Source organism: Rhamphochromis longiceps, linkage group LG8, assembly GCF_057381845.1.
Source record: "Rhamphochromis longiceps isolate RC_006_pf linkage group LG8, R_longiceps_female_GT1.1, whole genome shotgun sequence".
NCBI lineage: Eukaryota > Metazoa > Chordata > Actinopteri > Cichliformes > Cichlidae > Rhamphochromis > Rhamphochromis longiceps.
This window is the reverse complement of record NC_140564.1, coordinates 26,399,266-26,404,742: the sequence shown is the minus strand read 5'-3', so window position 1 is coordinate 26,404,742 and position 5,477 is coordinate 26,399,266. Positions and strand designations below refer to the sequence as shown.

At 36.8% G+C, this 5,477-nt stretch overlaps 1 long non-coding RNA gene across 3 annotated transcripts; it reads right to left on the bottom strand.

Annotated features, from left to right (window-relative positions):
* Nucleotides 1-2,066: 2,066 nt before the first annotated feature.
* On the bottom strand, nucleotides 2,067-5,145 carry LOC146663847 (uncharacterized). Of its 3 annotated transcripts, XR_014912927.1 has the most exons (6): nucleotides 5,107-5,145; nucleotides 4,854-4,985; nucleotides 4,370-4,433; nucleotides 3,859-4,011; nucleotides 3,402-3,492; nucleotides 2,067-2,818 (listed from the first exon to the last, which is right to left on the bottom strand). It is a non-coding gene; the product is annotated as an uncharacterized LOC146663847 (long non-coding RNA). The 3 variants fall into 3 exon arrangements; XR_014912926.1 differs by having other exon boundaries at nucleotides 4,854-5,137; XR_014912925.1 differs by lacking the exons at nucleotides 4,854-4,985; nucleotides 5,107-5,145 and having other exon boundaries at nucleotides 4,370-4,837.
* Between the last annotated feature and the right edge of the window lie 332 nt (nucleotides 5,146-5,477).

The following is a 5,477-nucleotide window of genomic DNA, read 5'->3' as shown; positions in this document are numbered from 1 at the left end:
AGGTGAGATGATTCCCTCTTGTTGCATAGAACCAGAAGGTGGGAACCAAGGTACTGAACCTGCCCCCTGAAATGCAAGATTAATGAACAGACACGCACAGACACACACACCCCGACAGGAAAGAGACATACAATGTTGTGAGCCAGCACAGCAGGACGGGACTATGACAAAGTGTGAATTTATTATAAACATATTCTATTATGTCGACTAGCCACAATGTTTTCTGCTCCAGAATGCTTTACTTTAGGGGTCACCTAGGGCAGGAAGGCTTATCGGGTAAGCCTCTTTTGGAAAAATCTGCGTGCCCTTTAACATATTATCAGTTTTTGCCTTTAACCTCACTGAAAATCAGTTTTTACTTTCCTGTTCATCTGTGTTCGTAAATTTAGTTGCCCACTCTTTTCTAAAACCTGGAGATTATTTTTTTCCTTTAGCTCATTCAGTCCCTCTCACCTAATCTCTTCTTTTCATACACACATACATGCAGAGAAAGAGTCCAAGGTACCGCTTGTTAGTTTCCCTTTTCATCTCAACAGCCAGCTGGATGAAATCTCTTCACCCACTGTTCCATTTTAATCTGTAGTACACCATTTTAAACTAATCTTCCTTTTATTTGCCCTGTTTGTGAGGAGTACAGAGGGTGGGCAGATGCTTTTTTTCTGGTAACACCATTAGATGAAGACACCCAGTCCTCATGTAGTGATTAAGCAGTGTCAGCTGTTTCATTCACTGCCATCCTTCAAGTCAGTACCTCATTAGTGTTTCAACAAAAGGTGGTAATATAGGTACACAAACAGCTGAAAGCTGTGTAATAGTCTACCCACCTACACATCTCCAACAGAGGAGAAAATTACTTTATAAACAGTCAACCATCAATACTGCAATTTTCTTAAAATCATTATCAGGCACAATCTACACTCTTTAACCAACTAAACCCTCAGTTTCCTAACTTATTCTCAGGCATCACTCCTGCTCTGCCTATCCTGATGTGTTTTTTATTTTCGTCTTAACAGAATTCAAAGATAAAAAGCTTTTGTCCACTTGTTCTGCTTCGGTCATTTGATTGCAAGATAACGTAACCATCTTTCTGAGATAATTCCAAACCACAGACGCCGAGCAAACTATAATTTTCTCAGCACCAATAATTTCACTGTTGTGCAAAAACATGGCATTGTTCAGCTGTATTGTGTGTCCAGTCATAAGAATAATTATTGCTTCTTGTACCTTTGTGGCAAAAACATATGTTTTATTCCGCAAACAACTTAGGAGCAGCATGATCCAAAAATGGGAAATGCTACTGACCACTGACCACACTGAAAAAAATATGTTGTTGGATTTACTTAATTCAATGGTGGACATTTGTTGCACACAGATGTTTTGCTTTGGCAGCAACTTAAACAATTGAGTTAAATTAACACAATTTATTCATGTTCAATAAACTTGTGCAATTTGTGTTGATAAAATGTGACTTAAACATGTTTTGATGAAGTAATTTGAGCTCTTGGAATATTTTAATCCTTCACAATTTTCTCACGTTATCCCAACACGATTCAATAACTTTTACCCAATACTACTTGGTCACTTAAATACTACATGTTATCTTCAAATTACATTTTGCTATTATATTCTAGTATCAAATACACAATTTTCAAATGGAGGCCTTATAACAGATTGTATTGTTCTCTTCCAAGATGGTTGCTGGCATCCACCAGTAACCTTTCAAAACAAAATGTCTAATTTCACTGCAGTAGGTAAAGAATTAAACTGACATTACTCCTCTACTGAATCTATATAAATCAACAGTTAAATAATGTCAGTTCTTCCGTGTTCTCTGGAATCAATCACAGCAAAGAAATTGGACTGTTTCTTTTGAAAAATGTTGGGAAAGAACAATACAAAACATTCTATTTAAGGCCTCTGACATCAAGATTCAGTTAAACAACAATTATAACTAAACAATTTGAGGTAATGTTAGTTTCCATTAACATTAAATTAGGTTACTGAATTGGCAAACACCTTCCTATTAACACCTCCCATTTTACCCCAATAACTAAAGAAATTAGCACTTGCAGGTCAAAACCTTTATTCAAGAGACGCAAAAATAACATTGATACAGTGACTGTCAAAAATTACAGCACTGATCATACTGTGACATCTTGGTTCAAAACAGCACACTTAGAAATATTCAACGTTCTTTACTTCAACTGAATGAAACTGAAAATACCATTTCACACGACCCATATGGGATATTTAGACTGTATAACTGTTCACGCTACATCTCTTCACTAGTAAAAGAAAGAAAAAATACAAAGAGAAATTAAAAAATGCTGCCAAACAGACAAACAGAACTTGTACAGAGCAAAAGGAAAAACAAACAACAACAAAAAACGGCTCGTCCTCATGGCAGTTGCAGAGTATATAAAAATGAACCCTGCGATCCGTTCCTGGAATTGAGCTTCAAAAATGCAGCAGAACAAGTGTGAGATTTAAATGTCCTCTCACCTAGAGCTGGTCACCTCACATGCATAACAGTGAGCTTCGTTGCAGGAGCAGTTTTGTCTTAGTTGTGAGCTTTTCTTGAGAGCTGAGTTGCATCCAACTCCATTACCACCCATTGAATCACCTCAAAAGTGTAGCAGAGTTGTGATGGGTAGCTCATGTTGAAGGAATAAAAAAGGTCCAAACAGCATGGCTACTGCAAAGGTCACGTTATCCAGATCTTGAAGAACAACATCAGAAAAGTCATTGCCTGCCGCATCCTCTGGAGACAGATGTTCATTGTGGTTTTCTCAATCTGTGCAGTGGCCTCAGTCAAGTCCTGGTTAAACACAAAACATTTCTTTAAGATTCCTTTTTAAACTCATCTCTTTTGAATCTACCAGTTCTAATGTTAGAGTAATTTAAACCAATGCAAGCAACATAGTAAATAGCTATAGCCAAAGAGTGGCCTGCCATGCTGCCATTCATGGTCTAACAGAGTTTCTAAGAGAGGGTGAAAAACATAATAATTTCAAATGCTTTACATTAGTTTTTGTTAGAAAGACACCGGCCCATCAGAAATCCAGGTTATGTCACTCAGAAGATGTTAGAATTTAGACTTTCAGCCCCACAATTTGGTTAGCTGTTGGTCAGTTGGTCATTTTTTCAAACAAAAGCTAATATAAATATTGGTGGGATTTTCCTTTGTTCATTAGAATGACAAATTTAAAGTTTTTTCACACTGATGTGACCCCTAATACAGGGGTGGGGATGGGGCCTCAAGGGCTTCACTACCAGGCCTCATGTGAACTTCAAATTATTAAAGAGGACTACTGGTCCTAACCAGTCCAATGAGGATCAAGTGGATAACTAAATGCATTTTTAAATGTTGCAAAGCCACAATCTACTCATAAAACACTCACCATGAACTCCTGCACCAAGATGTTGCAATTGTCTTTCACACAGATGCGGAGCACTTTGATGAGGGACTCCGAGCATTAATGTCATCCTTGACTATTATAACAAAGAAAACAGAGATTTGTGAACTTTTCAGTAGCACAGAAGAAAATGATCCCAGACAAAAACTCTTGACTTTTTAAACCAGTCAACATGCAACACCAGCATCTACAAAGCAATATCAAAAGTTCCTGTTTGACATCAACTTTATGGATATATAGTTTCCAGAACATTTATTTTTAAAAAAAGATAATTTTTTCTCAGTGGGCCAGTAAATGCATGACGAAAATTATGGCATCCTTTTAGTGGAATCATTACTCACAGGTAATAGTTGACTGTTTCAATGGATGTAGCATAAAAATCTTTTACTGACCTAATGCAATGCATATACACTTTGTAGTTAAAGAATTTTAAAGTTCTTACTGTCATTATGGCAGCTACATCCTTTAGCTTTGTGCCCTGTTCCCCCGATCACTTTGCAAACACTTTCAGCAGACTGTCAGAGAAAAACTCAGCTCCGTCAGAAACCTTGACTGTAAAGGCATGGTTGGGATGCACTGGAATGCTGCATTTTATCTGAAATGACATACAATTATTTTGAAATAACAGCAGGCACTGTGCTTGGTTAATCAGTAATGTTTTGTTGAATAAAAACTGTGTTTCCAGATCTTATGGGATTAAAAAAAATCCAAAGATGTTTGTTTCTGATTTGCAACCCAACAACCCACAAGTTACAACCTCATTTCAGTTCAAGTGTGCATTAATGCGAGTCCAGTAATCACCTTTCTGGCAATACATACAGGTATAAGTTAAACCTATGGCAGATTTTGGATCTCTCAGTTGTATTAATAGGGTGAGTATGCATGCACCTAATAATTATAAAAAACCTATTATAATTAAGTTACAGAAACGAAAATAGAATATACTTTCTTACCATAACACCTTGAACCCACAATCCATCAGCTGACTCCTGGTGAAATGCAGAATAGAGGTCATCTCTCAATGTGCAGCAAAAAAAACAAAAACAAAAACAAAAGGACAGCAGGTGAGGGCAGGAGGGGTAGGGATGTAAGCTAGCATAATGCCGCTGATGATATTAGCTAAAGCTGTTCAATGTCCAAAATCTCACTAACACCACGGTGCAGTAAATACACAATGTAACTGAAGAGTCAGTTGACAAATCTATTCACACAGAAAACCAAATTATGTTATGAGTGCCTCGTAATTAGGTTTAATGTGATATTACGGCTCTTGTGCCAAAGACAAATTCAAATGAAAAAGCGCCAATTCTTTGACAACAGATAAAACAGCAAATAAGCTAACGGCTCTTTTTTAGCATGTTACATGGCGACACTCTAGACGTTTAACTACATTTGGCTGAAATATGGTAAAAATGAATTTAAAAAATCAAGACATACCAAAAACGTAGAGTTGGCTGCTCGACTTGACTGAGATGGATGCCTTTTTTAAACCACGATCCAAAGCCCGCGAGATGAAATCACGCGTGGTTTCACGAGATTTAACGTTGCTATCTTATTGACTTACTTCACCTGAACATGATATGAACAATTTAATACACCCTTTCTGCATATCATGTAGTTTTTACACTATATAGTTACATTTAACTTTAAAACATGAGGCAATTGTGTTAAATGCATGCAAGATGCTTACATAAATCCAAGAGATGGCCAGTCCCTTTTTTTCAGTGCACTTAGGAACTATTAAAAGTACGTTTTGGGCCTTTTTTTGTTTGTTTTGTTGAAACAAAATCATATTTTTTTCCCTAAATTATGATTATCAATTAATATTCAGTTCTTGTGCCTAAACCATTGCTCATGAGTTCTGCATCAACCTAATCCCTGAAACACAAACTAATCTGAATCACTGTAGGGTGGCAACAATTTTATGGAATTCCATAAAAGCCACCTAGCAACACTCATTTTTTACTGTCTTGTTTTGAAAAATATTTTAGTGAGGTTCAGATGTCTGGGACCTCACAGGTAGTTATGTGGATGTGAAAAAGGGGTGGGATACCATAGAAA